Source organism: Zootermopsis nevadensis, unplaced genomic scaffold (genome assembly GCF_977971745.1).
Source record: "Zootermopsis nevadensis isolate Lab colony 2312 unplaced genomic scaffold, Znev_1.0 Znev_ptg000024l, whole genome shotgun sequence".
In the NCBI taxonomy this organism is placed as follows: domain Eukaryota; kingdom Metazoa; phylum Arthropoda; class Insecta; order Blattodea; family Termopsidae; genus Zootermopsis; species Zootermopsis nevadensis.
The window spans coordinates 9,463,200-9,480,144 of NW_028259156.1; the positions used below are offsets into that span (position 1 = coordinate 9,463,200).

General features: G+C 37.1%; 1 protein-coding gene across 2 annotated transcripts in view; it reads left to right on the forward strand.

The window, feature by feature from the left end:
• LOC110838483 (neurotrimin-like) overlaps positions 1-16,945 on the forward strand; it is a 124,185-nt gene that overhangs the window by 28,559 nt on the left and 78,681 nt on the right. The window lies entirely within an intron of this gene.

The window sequence follows — 16,945 nt, forward strand, 5'->3', positions numbered from 1 at the left end:
ACGTAAATCCAATGAAAGAATTAGTTCGTGCAGATCCCACACAGCCACGTACTGTATAACCTCATCCATCCTGGAGCCAGACTATTCCTAGCAACTTCGACAGGCAGACAGACAGACAGACAGACAGACCACGGCTCCGACTTAAGACTTAACGTATAAGGAAGAACTTTTTGTTTTCATTGCCTGTAATAAGATCTTCATTCTGGGTGTGGGAGACAGACCTTCCTCCCCAAGCATGAAAAGTTTCACCCACATCACCGTCACAAATCAGAAGAGATTGGGCAGAGGAGGAGAGACGGGTGGGAGCGTCGGAGAGCGATCTTATAATTCGCGACGTCTTCTTTCATTAATATTCCCCTGGCGATCACCAGGGGTTCAGTTTCCGGTAATCACATTGACGTCACCGCAATGGGAGCTTCCAGTGAAGAGAAGGTGGGCTTGATTGATGAGTGGCCGACAATCCCTTTCTAAGTGGGGATCTTAATGTCTTAATGGGAAGGGCAGGAAATTTCGCGTTACACCTCAAACGGATTTCATGAAAATTCCTGTGTGTGCCTCTGTGCAGACGAACGCAGATCAGACTGGAACGAGCTTCCTTTCGTAAGAAATGTATACATTTATTGTAATGTATATACAGATTTTATCGTAATTGGGAAATGATAACAACATGAAAAAGTTGCTGAAGACTAAACGGCTATTGTTTCATTTTAAAACAATCCCGTGTAGAAATTAACTATGCAACACTTCGTACATGGTAATATGGTTGTTATGGCTGAATTATATTTCTTTCTGCATGGATTATTCTGTTGACGACATGTCATAAGTAACTACTACTACTACTACTATGGCGTAACAACCCAAAATCGAGCCCTAGCCTCCTCTATCTTCTTCCTCCAATCCTCTCTATCCAACGCTATCCTTCTCCAAGCTACTGTTCCAAGGAGATTTCTGGAGTCAGTCGTCACTGCATCCAGCCATCTACCTTTAGGTCTTCCCACTGGCCTTCTCCCATATATTGTTCCTTCCAATATTTTTTGGGGTAACCTATACTCTTCCATCCTGTAGACATGTCCAGCCCATTCCAACCTTCTCAGTTTAATGTGAGTTACTATATCATCACTTTTATATAGTCTATATAGCTCATGATTGTAGCGTATCCTCCACTTCGAGTTTTCCTGAACTGGTCCAAAGATTCTTCTCAAAATCTTCCTCTCAAGTGCGCCCAGCATCATTTCTGTTTTCTTTGTCAGTGTCCAGAGCTCACTTGGATAGCAGAGGTTACTCCTGATGATGGTCTTATATATCCTTATTTTACTGTTTTTATGTACACAATTAGATTTCATAATCCTTTTTAACGCAAAATATATTTTATTTGCTGCTGTTATTCTACTTTGTACTTCAGTCAACTCATCATTATTACTTGTCAGGATTATTCCAAGATATTTAAATTCTTGTACTTCTTGGAATATCTCCAATGTCATGTTAGGCTGGATCGTTATTCTTTGTCTATCTCTACTTTGTATCATCCATTTAGTCTTCCTTGTAGCCCTACTTTAGCAGCTCCTAATTCCAGATCCTTGTATATTCCTTCTAATGCTGGTAACTATATCACCTAAATATTTATCTTATGGCGGCATCAAATAAGATAACCGTCTTTGGGATTTTGCGCTGAGTAGTCTGGTAGAAATTCACCAAAGTACCAGATAACCGTCTTATCTCTATTATTATCGTCCTGATTATGAAGGCAGAAGCACTTATGAGACGTGAATCAGTTTCTACCATACTACACTGTGTAACATACCAGAAAATAGCTATCTTCATGACGCTGGTGTCCCACAAGTAAAGGTTATTTTTCGCAAAATCCCATACTATAAAATATGTTGCACAAACAACGATTATTTGATTATAATTAGCTTGTCATTTGAGATAACGTCTCTCCTCTGACAGAAATACTCTAAAACCATGCAGTGCATTGACGCTAACACCAAATATGGCGTAGCTCATATATTTGGAGTGCCATACTCTTTTTAACCAAACAAAATTCACAGGGGCTGTTGTAAATTAAATGGGGTGTATCGAATGCAGAGGGTATAAACTAAATATAAAAGAAAGTTACTAAAAATTAGCCCTATAAATCTTGCACAAGAAACCTGTTACGTTTAATTGCTTTTGCATAAGAGACTAATTTTAGCTGTTCATCGGACATATTATAATTAAATATTGCATAAATCACAGAGAAATTTGTTACTGTTGATAGAGACTTAAACTAAATTAATGTTGACGACAAAACAAGAAAACTTACCTCATGAAATATAGCATATCCTTGTTCTAAGAGCGAAAATTAGAATGTTTATTTGATATAATTTTATCGTTGTTTTATATTGTTGTGAAAGAGGCTTTAGGTTATTTGGAAGCATAAAATAACGAGTAGAAGTTTGGTAAACAACTATGTAAAGACACTTTCTAATTTGTAATCATCATCAATATATTATTTGCCTAATTAATTATGAGAGATTAAACGCGTGGAAAACACAGAAATCTTCTAAGACTGTTGAATGTAAATTTATGTTGAAGTTGACAACGTACCAGAGACAAGAATGCAGATGATGGGAACAAAGAATAAATCGACTAGACTAAACCAGCTCATGGTAACCTATAGGGTTCCCTTTAGATTTCTGCTAACAAGAAACACATGCTATGGGCCACTCATCAAGTGATTAATATTATAAAACAGTCATAATTACACTGATTATCCGAACATCATGATTCTGAAATTACAATTAAGATCATGAATCGTTGTATTTATTTTTCAATACGATAAAATGGTTCTAACGCGCACACTACCATTCCGTGCTATAAAACACAACACATGTACATATGTTTGTAAAACAATACAATGCTTTATTATCTCACACTCATTTACTGTTATGTTCTGCTATAATTTATTTATCGGAACAAACTGAAAATCAGAGTCAGGAGTACGACTCCACTACAAATCCATACACTGACTTTATGTTATAAATTTACAATTTGTGTAATCCCTTGAAGTACAGTTGTACTTACTTTAACATTCACTGACTCTGCATTTGTCTCGCAGCGTGTTTTCATTGGTTTTGCATGAATTTAAAAACAAACACCGAAAGAAGATGCAATGTTTCGGTCTATTGCGCCACGTAGTCTAGTAGCAGTTTACAAAAAAATTAGAGGTTCTTGCTGCCTCCAATCATCAAGGCGGTGGTGGAGGTCTCAGTCACCTTTGAAACGTCGAGTAACTTCCGAAGAACCCAGAAAGCACCAATTTTCATACCCGCTGCCGTGAGAAAGCTATGATTTCCTTAAACACGTTAATAAATTGATTACAGTGTAATGGACATGAGTTGAGATTTATTTTACGTAAAATCTGAATCTTTAAAATTATTTAGACATGCTTCTGGCATCGGAGAGTTAAACCATTTTGTTCTCTTTCTTTTATGATTTTTCTCTTCTTATTGATGAAGCTGACTGAAGAAAGTTCAAACAAGAGTTCCTTATTTGAAGAACACACGCAAGCAACAACGTTCTCCATTCACCTCTGAACCTCTCTGAATCAGCTGACCAAGCAAAGTCATGATGATTGCTGGAAAGATATATCTTGGCAGACTTGATACATTTCCTGCATATACACAGAGTTTATCTTGGCATTTTTACTTGGAGACAGGTCTGAAAAATGAACCCAGTCAAAATGATGGAGAAGTGGAAGGGTAGTAATTTAATCATTGTTGAGTTCCCCTGACGAAACGCAACCCTTCACCAATCTGCGCGGGGACTTATGCGCGTAGCAGACAATTTGGGAGTAAGATTACTTGACAAGTTGAACCAAACAGCATCTCCTCAACCGCGGCCTTCAATGACCCATGACATGGGACCTGGGTTATGGGGGCTTACAATTATTATACAGAAATATTCTGAATGCCACAGCTTCGTTTTAGAACATTTAATATTAAGGAAAACACATTAACATCATCACAATTTTTTCAAAACATTAATCTAATGATAACAGAAGATGTAAACATGCATAATATTACTTCCAATTAGATGTAATCTTGAGGAGATACAGCTTGAGGATTGGTTTCATGTGACGAAGTAAACTCTTTCGAACAATTAGTAATTTACTTCACTGTGTAACTGGAATTTATCATCAACGTGGGGAGAGTTCTCTGTGTATGTGTGTATGTGCGTGTGTGTGTGAAAGAGATTTCAAAATTGTTCATTAAGATAAATTTCCTAATATAACTCACAACAAAGTGAAAATAAATTACATGTGTAGTCCACGAGATCCTGCATCTGTACATTTTACTGCTTATCTGATTTTGTTTGAAACACCTTAACACGTGGCAATTTCAGTTCTGGCCTATAGGACGTGTTAATGGAGACTTAACTAATGCCAGCTGATACTATCATCTCAGTTCGCAGATGGCTTCTTTTGTATTTTCATACGCAGTTTGCGATAAAAATGTAGAATAAATGTAGGCTACTTTAACAATGAACTTCTGTGAACCAACATGTTTTTACTGCAGAAAAAATTACTTCAATGGAAATATTTTCACAAAGGTAAAACCTGATTATAATTGTGTAAGCCAAAGTCAATCTTTTTCCTATTCATGATTTTTAGAAAACATTTCGTGCATGTGTTCAGGATGTCGTAAAAACATTTAGTTGAAAATAATGTTTATCATGAGCAGAATACGCTACTTCAATGCTATTTATCTGATATCTCAGTTAATGTTATCAAAAAACGCCAACCAGTGAAGCGTATATTTCAGTATATTCAATTCACAGAACAGAGGTTACTCCTCACTAGCTTGACCATCTGATAATACGACCAACTATTTTTCTGGAACACCCAACCTCGCAGTTTCAACCCCACGTGAATTATTCAGTGTCGGTCAGGATAATTCGACTCAGATGTCCTCTCTGTGCACTAGATGAGCAGATAAAAGTCTCTGTCTTTTATGTGAGGACAGTCGTAACATCACGGAAACCAGAGCGAAATAACCTGTCGATCCAGATAGACTACGCTTTGTATGAGACACGCAGGTTTATTGAAGAGGTCATATCTGTTATAATTACTGGATTTAGTGGTACATCATATGGAGTACAGACTCTAAATATAAACGTGTTCTTTGAAAGGCACACATATTTTTGACATCGTGTTTACTTATTAAAATAAACTAGCTAGTTCTACTTCGAAAAGAACACAAGTGTGTGTTAAGCGCTGAATATTTATAGGGAATAAAATTTCTCGCATGTCTCACTAAGAGAAATTAAAAGTAATAGGTGGACTTAAACCATTCGTGTACTTACTACTTAGTACAGCGTTGTATCTTCAATGTAATAATAAAAACTGCTTCTTATTAAATATACATTATCAAAGATGTCTACGTTACATATTCTCCTAAACACATAATGTACCAGAAAACACAAATTACAATTAACACGGGAAAATGTACAGTGTAGTATGTGTATAGGTACATCATATTTTCAAACTGACAGGTTTACGTGAACATTAAACTAACCCAAACGTTTACAGTTACACAAATTTTTAGGCAGTATAAAGAATCAATAAAAGCAAGATAAGGCTTATAAGGGTAAATTGGAACGTTCTCCGAACAAATCACGTGACCGTTATTCTGCCACGAAAATTTCTCATATTTAACCAGACGTCTGGCTGTCCTGTAATCGTTTAATGGCTGCAACTGTCTCATTCCCGTTCCTCGCATTTCTCATTGGCTGGAGATGTGAGTCTAATCCCTTAATGCAAAATTCAGACTGTTCGTACCAGAGTTCGCCGACTCTCCCTGACACTCAATAAGATCAGCAGGGTATCTCGAGGTGCAAGCAGCGTGGACAACGTAGTGCCTGGAGCATTAACGGAGAATGTTAACTTCTGCAGAAATTAATAACCATAATCAGTTTTGAACGAATTTTGGTTCAGTTTTGAGGCAAAAGTTCGACTCGCCAGGTATTTACATCCAATGAAATGATTGATCACAACTGGTCTCTGTAGTTGAGAGGGGAGACTACGTATATCATCAGAAGCTCTTAAAGTCTCAAAACAGTCGCAGAAAAACAAAGCGACTAATTAATCATAATGGCGAATAAACACATCAGTTCATCAATTACAAATGTTCTGCCCGATATCGGTTGAGAAACAGAAAAAGAGTACAGGAAATGATATTAACAAAAAATTAATATTTTGTTTCGCTCTTCCTTTTGACTTTTTCCTCATCACAGACGAGTGGATGATTGGCAACCCTTGGTCCTGATACAAAGGAACGAATCGAATATTTATCGTGTCGAATAGTAGGCTGTATATTTGTAGTTCATTGGAGTGCGGCCTTTCTTGCGAAGCTAATAGTTGCTTAAATGTTAAACAAAATCTTCCCTCCTTTTATTGAATTCAGAAGATTATTACGGTGTTCACAAGCCAACGCTGAAAACTATCTTGAAGATAAAAATTGTCCAATAATCATAACGTATAGTTTGGAAAATGCAATATTTTGAAACATGTTTTAATTTCACGAAAAGAAGGTTGTTAGCCACCCGCACAACTTCCGAACAGGAGGTCGTTTCTCTGTCGGCAGTCCACAGTTACATTAAATTATTGGCTAACCTTCATATTAAGAGGATGTCTCTATTCGCAAACTCAGGTTACTTCGTACAGTGAACACAACAGAACCACTGTGAACATACACCTTGGTTTTATTTTAACTTAATTTTACTATGTACCATAATTAAATAAACCTCAGACAACAAGGATTTTAATGTACTATTAGCAGACTCATGCGATGCTGAAATTTGTTCACTTTCATTGCAACCCAAAAATATGATGCGGTTTACAGTTCAATAAAGACCAACAGAAGACCTCGTATTTCGATATACAATTACTAAGATGGCGGCGTTTAATGCAGATGTTTTGAGGATACTGAATTTGACTGCAGTCTGTACTGTGGTAGGCTACCGTGCGACATCGGTGGTGACAATGTACGCTTGGCAGCATTTCTCCCCTTCCAATTTCCACGCTATCAGGGACATGAGCTTGCCATAAACCCCTCTCGACAACTGTACACCGACCTGGCTTCCAGAGAACTTCTCTGTGCAGCTAGTGGAGGGTTTGGGGTTTTAGTGTTACTGTGTTTCTGGGATAGTCCGTCGTTTGGCATTCTGAAAAGAACGCAGCGTTTCAGAAGCTGAATGTTCCGTCCTCACATGAAAAGGTGGAAAAAACCTCGCTAGTTGGAACCGTTGAAAAGAAATAACCTTTATTTTTAGTTCAGTTATTTAGTTAGCCTTCTACATTAACTGAATAGGCAGAACAGTGTGGGTAACTTTCAGAAAATTCTTCTACCTCTGTATACCAATAGAGTAAACTTCATGGTTTCTTAAAATTCTACTGCAGACGTGTCAGACTCGCAGCTCTCTTCTATGCTTTATGAAGCCCGACTCAGTTATTCAATTATATGATTATACGACCCTAAATGTCCCAATTCCAATAATTTATTAATCCACGTTAAACAATTGTTTTATATTTCAGTTAAATAGTCTAAAGTAAAAACTAGTTCTAATAAAATAGCATTTGTACAAGCTTTTGGGAAAGCAGAGAAACGAAAAATATGTATTTAGTTTTAATTTAGAATTACTAAAATTAATCGTTAATGATTTTCCGGACCTATGTAATCGCTCCTGAACACTCACCTTCTTTCATGCGGCTGTCAGTAGACACTGAATGCTACATGCTGCCTCTATCATCAACACAATGATCGCCCTGATGATGGAGGCAGAAAGCACCTCTGAAACGTCGGTAAACTTATACCAGACTAAACGGCGCTACAATATAGAAGACAGCAATAAAAATATTCTGTTATATTTTCCTTTTACCAGCGTGCAAAGAAGGATGAATTACATAACTTGCTGGGAAAACTGTTCATTTATATTCTCTGCTTCTATGGTCCATTAGAATATGTACACATCTTCTTGCGATGTACTAGCAATCTTCACAATCCAGTACAAACAAAAGCTCTGAGATAAGCATAAAAATCTTCACTTTCAGTCGAGATAGTTGTTTGTTACGAAAAAAGGTATCACACAGTATCAGTGAAAAGGGCTTTATATTCCTCTCTTGTTTTATACCTCTTCTGACCACTGACTTTTTTGTGTGCTGAGTCCCAAACATTTTATGCCCGAGAGAATCCACAAAATCTCCCAGATTCTTGTTTCTCACGCCGCTTCGTACTTCATCTTCCTACGAACTCCTTTTGTTTCCTCTTTCTCATTCTCATCACGCTGTGGGAGCCCTCTTCTTTGCATCTTTCTTGTTGCCACTAGCCTGAGAGCTAGCAAGCGGGTTATGTTTTATGGTTGGCTGGCTGGCTGCTGACTCGAAACTAGAGGGGTTCGCAATACGTAATAAGATCTACTCGCCACACGCTGGTGCACGGCTATACAGGCGAGTGCCACACTCTTTTCATCCTCACATTGCCACAACTGAAAACTTCAGCATTAAATCTGCCCTTAGAAACATATTACAGACGTGTGAGCGACAAAATATTGATTTTACATTTTCGAGACTCATACACATTCTCGATCTCAGAAAATGACAGAATATTATCATTAGCTTAGTACATAGAAATCTCATCGCCAGAAAAATAACTACCCACAGGACAGGTGGTTGGATGGAAGCCACAGGTGATGACGTAGTGGTTAAAATGAAATATTGTGAGTCGAACCCCACTCTCTTACCCATGTCATTTTAGTGACTGTGCCAACAAGAAAAAAACAACACACACAACATTTGAATCACAAACAAATACTTGGTGAGATTTGAAGTTTTCACTGTGAGGAATATGAAGATGTCTGCACTCTTAGACGTTGATCATTTAGTCTGGCAGATACTGAACGATGTTTCAGAAGAGCGTAAGGCCTCAACAATCTAATTATTCAGGCAATAAGATCCTCTGAAACGCTGGTCAGTATCTACCAGACTACACTGTGCAGCATCCCAGAAAAGAGACGTCTTAAGTATTTGTTTCTCAACTAAAGTAACTTTACTCTGTCAACAGCCAAACGCTGAGTTAACGATTAAACTCTTGACTTAGGACAGCGGAAATTATAATGTGCTGCTTGGTCATTGATTCGAACACCCCTGCGCGGGAATAGATGAAAATGGATCAACCATGAAATAACAATTACCGGGGGGAAAATAATATATCTTAATAAACCAACGCTCCGATATCACTATGTCCACCACAGATCTGACTTTAAGACACCGGGAAATGAACTCGAGTCTCCGGGGTGAAAAACTGAAAACTAGCTGCGTATTATATCTCTGGGGTTCTTCTTTTATGAAAAGATAAAATTTATCCGCAGTCACTACGAGGAGGACTTAACTAACTCGCAATCTGTTCACCATTTTCTTCCTGTTTCTGTTATAATTCCATAATGTAATCATCCCACTGTGAACAGCTCGATCTATTTGTACAGATACGTCTACTGCATTGTTCTCATCGGACGCCCAACCTGGAGTACGAGCGTCCAGCTCCGAATGAAAGCAATGGAATTAGTTATGAACTCGTTAATGGAAAAGCATCGCTGAACGAATAAAATACTGTAATATACAGAAAGTGTATATGAGATTAATGAAGCATATTGAAACGATTGTAACACCATTTCCATTTCTAACATAGCAACGAGTATAAAGTCGATTCTTAGAACTGTCAACAGGGGAAGAAAATAAACTGAAAATGTTAGTTAACAAACAGTCATTAACGTGAAACAGACGATGTTTCTTTGCAATAACATGCACGAATTATTCTAATCAGTTGGCACCATTATATTGTAGATCATTGTAAACTAAGTGTACAAAATATAAAATCTAATGGCACGCATATATATATATATATATATATCTGTTCCTGATAACCAATATCCCGGGATAAATCCCTGGCTTGTTGTTCAATGATTTAAAATGTTTATTCTATGTATTTGCCTGCGTCGCAAACATCATCTTCTCATCAGCTTACATTCGTAGAGAAGGTTTAGTATTTGGTATTCTCTCCAAATTTCCGGATAGTTTTCCTACTTCCTCATATCATTGTATTAATATCATTTACTCCCACCTTTCTCTAATACTTCGTTGCTTTTATAGCCTAATTCTTTATTATGTATCTTTTAACAGCTCCGAAGAAAAGAAATTCTGCCAAAGATCTACTCATAAAATATAAGAAATTTCCCTCTGATTCTGTAGTAAAATCAATACATTTCTATGAGATCAGTAATGATCGGTTAATTTTAACCTCTTTGACATCAACAGACGTAGCGTGAAACAGAAATAAAGAAGTAATTTTACCAGTAATGAAACAAATATGTTTGCAAAGCATTTGTATGAAAATCTCGTAAGGATTACCTGAAATATAATGATACTATTAAAATGAACCTTTGGTAAATAGTAAATTGTGAATTGCATTGAAACTGTTTGATATTTTGTTGTAAATTCAGTGCAAAAGCGCAAGATATTAATTATGGAAGCAATGTCATAATATCGTGATTTATTGCGGTATAAATACAACAAATAATTGGTTCTAATTAATTATTAGAGATTATGTGAAATAAAAGATAACAGTTTTTCAAACTGAAACGTACAGTTCTTAAATACTTGTATTTTACACAAGGTATTACTTTAATTTTAATCGGTTTTTAATTCAGAATAGCATTTCATAGTAGATGTATTTCTACTAATTATCAGTGTAGGTTGTCTTTGATGTTCTATTTATCAGGCTACTGAATGTTTGATTTATTACACAAGAGGTACTTTGTGTGATGGTCATACTTGCATCTGCAATTGTAACAAATCTGTTTCGACGATTAGACGCGGATTACGTATGTACAAGTCTAGACACGATCATCATCATGTTTCAGCTTTCCCATCAAAATTCTCTTCCAAGTCCACCCACAACGTTTCAAAGAGTTGTAGATTCCATTCCCCTGCTGATTATCTGGGATTAATTCAAACGTGTGGCAAAATTCATCAATATGGCATGTTTCAATTTAGAGATTTGTTACGTAAAAATATACCGATAAACCTCTTTATTGTTGGCCATTGTATTCATAAGCTGTTTGATGCAATGTGCTATATCAGACATGAATTTCAACGGGACCATGTTAATTCCACTGATAGGGATTAGACCATACTCGATAACAAAATACAGATGTATGCTAGGGAGCAAGCAGTGATTCTGTTTGTAAAATATCAAAATAAACATAACTATTATTTCACTCATCAGAATCTCTGATGAGTATCATGGAGAATCTCAGCAATAATTCACAGCTTAGTTATTTATAGGCAACACAAATGTAACAGATTAAGTCTGTGATTGAAATTTCTGGTTACCAATTTTCGACATGTGCAGGTATACAAATAGCATATTATCTGTTGAAAATCCCCAAAAACAAACCGTAGAAAAGAAAAATTAAGCAATATATTTTAATATTTTATCCTATACTTAGCCTTACCCCTTGTGTGAATATATTTATAAGCATCTAGAATATATAATCAAGAAGTCAGATTTATTTACAAGCCTACAATTTAAACTGAGTGAAGGAAAAGATTTTAGTGCTGTTAAAAATGTCATTATGATTTCGGGGATGGTACGTCCGATTCCTTTATTTCTACGAAACAGATGAATAAATATTAGAATTTTAATTTTTGTTTTTCTTTCCCATTTTCCTGGGTCAAGATTTAAGGTACATTTATGTGACACATTTTTTAAGAACCTTGCTACAAACAGCCTAATATAATCTCTGGAACAAAGTCGTATTTAATTAATTATATTTTAATCCCTCACTGAGATCAAAATATGGATTGTGTTTTCATGGGCTGTGAGTGATGTACGGTTTAGTTAGGTAGCTACCATCGTTTCGTTGGAACATACTATTTCCAACCTCGCTTCACACCGAAAATTGAGGGAGTCTGTTCCTCTGAAACATTGGTATCTACTTGAAAGTCCACGCGGCATTACACCCCAGAAGACCAAAATCTCCATTTTCACCGCCGTGAGTACTTCTGATATCAACCCTTAATTTCAGTGAATAATTGGTAATAACAACAAATAAAAATATGACAAACAAGATATTCAGTAATTTCTGAACCTGTATGTGATATCAGTCAGAAACATTTTTAATAATTTACAAGGAGCATCCAATACATTAATATTACCCGACTGCTCGCGAGTTTGTGAGGAACAGTGTACGTGGCTCCAGGGTGTTTAAATTTCACAACCCCAGCTCCATACTCTCTGCATTTTAACACAGCGTCTGGAGATAACCTAATGATTATATACACACAGATACATACATGAATTCAAATTCACTGAATGAGTAATGTTTACTAGAAAATTAATACAGCCATAATCTACGCCTAACCGAGCACATACAGAGACTGTATTAAAATTTTATTACAGGTATATTGTTAAACTTCTTAAATTTCATTTTATTGACAAACAAAATTACTTAAGTGTGTACTGTGTAAACGTATTATTTTATAAAACAGGTTTACATTCCTCGTTCATACAGACAGAATTCTGAGCTCGGAGTAGGCCAGGACTTCCCTCAGTTGCATATGATGAACCAACATTCCCAAACGCTGGCCATATATCCTACAGCGCTAGTCCATTATGCGTATTAACTATTTAACCACTCACGTTTGCCGTGTTCTGACTTGATTTGCAGCAAAGTTTGTGACTATCATTAGAAGACGTACGAAGCCCGGGAAATGTGTGGACATTTGTACAACATATAAATTATCGCATTCGAGACACATTTATGCCATTAGGCTGTAACAATTACGGTATTGTATATTTTTAAATTATTTAAATGTTAACGTTTTACGTAATGGCGGCACAGGTTCGTACAGGCCGTAAGAGTGCGTTGTTACTTTACCCTGTATTTCCGTCTGATAGTATGGAATGTAATATAATCGATATGAAGCGACTTAAAGTGAATGTTATTCTGAACGTCTTTATTAAAGTCTTGTTGAAAGGAATTCCAAATTGGATAGGCCTACATAATTTCTAGCTGAACACCCTTTCAGACATCTTTTATGAAGTTTAATAACAAATTTACTTTGCGTAAAGAACAATTTATTAAAACGGAATGCAGTCAAATTAAATACAAAATTACAGCATGCCATCAAATGCAAAGAAGAGTTTTATAAACATACGAAACGTGTTATTTGAGCTCCTTTCTGTAATCTGTAAGTTTTTCTACGAAATATAGAACTACAGTTTCCCATAAAAATCACTGTCATTGCTGTAACTGGTATTGAAGCAGTGCTGAAATTACTACCAAACCCTGACTCTCAGGGGTTCATATACTTATTTTTCGCGGTCACACTCCTAATTAATATTTCGCACATCAGTAGAATGAAATGAAATTACAAGAATAAAACTTCTTTTGAAATTTAATGTTATAATTTACAGACTGGAGAATCCCTCTATGGACGAACACTGCATACTTCGGTGTTCAGTTCATTATATGGTTTCGTCCAGGGCTCAAAATACTTACATAAAATTAAATAAAAGTTATAGACATAAATACGGCAATTCAAGAAGCCACAGACTCAAGACAAATACAGACGCCTAAAGCCACATTATTGTACTCGAAAAAAATAGTAAAACTCTATTCATAGAATCCGAAAATGTACATTTTCCCTTACAACTCACATAAATGTTTCGACAATATATGCCAAAGAACTTAGATGCTTAAACATTTGTAATATTTGATATGATGAATTGATATAGAATCGAGGTTCGAAAGGAAATTTCGTCTCCTGTGCTTCTCTCTTACGTCTTCAGTGAAGTTTTCTCGGCGATTTTCTGTTTAGTTAGTTGTTATGCCAATAAATATGAACCGCTTTCAGGAGACCACACTTCCACCCCTGAAACCATTTCCCATAATGTATAAGTACATATTATGAAGGATAAACTTCAGAAGCCCGTATCTGTCCTCGATCTCTGATTATCCAGTACGATCCCAGTGCATTGGCAGTCGGCGATGAAGTTGTATGGTTCATAGAGGCACGTCGAAAGCAGTGTCGTCTCCAGTGGCAATTTCACCTTCTAGTTAAATTAGCCTGTAAGATGTTCCTAATGCGTTTCCCGTCACTGCAGGCAAATTCTGTAGCAGTCTATCAACTGTGAATCCTACTGGCTTGTGGAATGTCGAAGACAGACGACCGGGTGGCGAATGAGAACACTGAACCAAGTGCTCCATTCCTTTCTCAGTTCCTGTTTAATTACAACGCGTATGTAAACTTTAAATAAGAACTTACGAAGACCTCGTGTCATACGTAATAAATGAATTTTTCAAAAGCACTTTTGTTCAGATTTATAAAATAATTGAAGTTTGCAAGACTTTGACAAAACGCTTGTCGACGTGCGTCAGCAAACGCTTGTTAAAACGTCCTTAAATAAACCAAAAATATATACAAACAATATGGAAGTACAATGACGTCAGCATAAATTACAGCCATGAAGATGGTAGGCTATAGTCGCCTCTACTATGATTTCAGATATAATAAGAATTAAGTACAAAACCAATCATAAAATTTATAGTCAATGAAAATTATGTTCTTCGAATTCCCCGCTAAGAATCACGTTCCAAATTCTCTGTTACCGGCGAACCGACTAAGATCTTGAGGTAGACCCTACCAGGCCACTGGCAGCGTCTCATTCCAATGCAAAAACAGCATGAATCTGTACGTTTTTCTCTCGTACCTCTACAGAGCAGCTCGTTTCGTCCCTTCTCATGAATATCGATTCCGAACACGTTGTCACTTGTTGGGGCTGAGTCTTAGGTTCACTAGACGTGCCAGATCCTTGAATCCCTATCCGATGACAAGATGTAGGTTCATGAGGAAACATTGGTTCTTTCTCTGGTCGGTTTATCGACACAGCACATCGTTTGAACTACAGCCAAACTAACCAACCCTCTGGCAACACCCATGGGCTGTTTGCTTGTACTGCACTGCTTATTCAGTATCACAGACAATCAGGGAGCTGGGATCAACTTCTATTTGTGTTAGGCCTGTTTTATAACTACGCCGTGCGCTTTGAATTCGTCTCCAGTCTGAAGTAAATTAGGTCTACAGATTCGCTCACTTGAGCAAAGTCTGATAATATCTGGTACTTACAATGCAAATTCTGAACATGACACGACATCCCACAAATTAGCCATCTTTCTTCATTAATTTGTATTTAATAAATCTTACCTCAAACCTCCATAATTTTCAAGCCGCAATTTTAATGCCGTTGAAACACACAATATTTACATTGTTTCTCTTACTATTGTATGACTGAATACCACGAAAATATTATTGATTAGAAATGCAAAGCGCTGTTGCATTGATCATAAGTTCTCTTTGTGCTTTTGCATTATTTTACACTTTCGAAGAAACTGTTATTCGTTAGTCACTTTTTCGAATGGTACCGTGGTCTAACAAATAACTGAGGACGTTTCAGGGGCCCTTACTTCCTTCATCATCAGGAATATGAAGCTTTGTCTTCCATAAAATACAGAAAATGTCTTGATCAGCCGAGTAATTATCAGCTTCTCGAGGCAGACTCCTGTCCATGGATACAGATACTTGTGATTGAAGAATATATCATATAACACTTCTAATGCCCACGTAATGGTACCTGCACCTTGTCGTGGTGGTGGTGCTTGAGTACCTCAGCGACCCCAAGAGCTATGCTGGCGGTAGCATAGCTACTGGTAGGACCTCCCTAGCCACATTGGTCGAGGGGAAAAGGTCAGACTAAGATAGGTACCATGGTCTTCCAGGTTGGGGGTTGGTCGCAAGGATAACAACCTTGCACCGTAAAAATGAAGATGTTCCGAAACCTCAATCATAGCCTCGGACAGACGGACCTAACAGAGGACCGAATGGAAGAGGAGAGGAGGCCATGGAGCGAATACGGACCGGAGAGCCATAGAAGAAGACCACTTCTAATGCAACTATGAACATTAAGAATTATTTTAACTCCTGCCACGCGAGACAATTTCATCCATTGACGTTCCACTTGTACGCTCTCCCATCACCCATTCAGAGTACTATTAACTTGTACAAGCAATTTGAGTTCAGTATTATTATTATTATTATCCCATCTATTCACCACTTTATAGGGTATTTACTTCCATGTACCCGACACAGACCTTGTCCCTAAGGTACACAGTGCAGCAGCTATTTCCGAAATACATTTTGTTTTTAATACATGCTACCTGTACTATATAGTTTTATTATTAGAGATGACTACATATTTTACGACAGCGTCTTTCGAATGATGTATGAAGATCCCAAAATGGCAGTTTTCTGAAGTTCCCTGAAGTTGTGTTCGGCCGGAATGTAGGCCAAATATTTTCTGAGTGACTTGGAGACAGTTCCAGTTTCTCATATAATTATTGGAAATACTTTTGCTTTTACTTTCCACATTCGCTGTATTTCAATGAAAAGGTATTTGTATTTCAAAATATTCTCCGCTTTCTTCTTAATCACATTCCTGTCAGTTGGTATTGCTTATTATTATTATTGTTATTATTAACGTAAATTGTACGGGTCACCTAGCATAGTGAGGATAGTGAAATCTAGGAGGCTCCGTTTGGCTAGGCATGTAGCACAAATGGGAGAGGCAAGGGGTGCATACAGAATTTGGGTAGGGAATCCATCTGTAAAACGACCACTGAGCATACCAAGAAGGAGATTGGAGGATAACGTCAAGATAGATCTTAAGAAGGTGGACTGTGGGGATGGCAAATGAATGGAGTTGGCTCAGGATCCTGGCCGGTGGCAGGCTTTGGTGCTATCGGTGTTGAACCTGCGGGTACTGTTACCAGGGAGTTAGTTAAAATTTCTTCT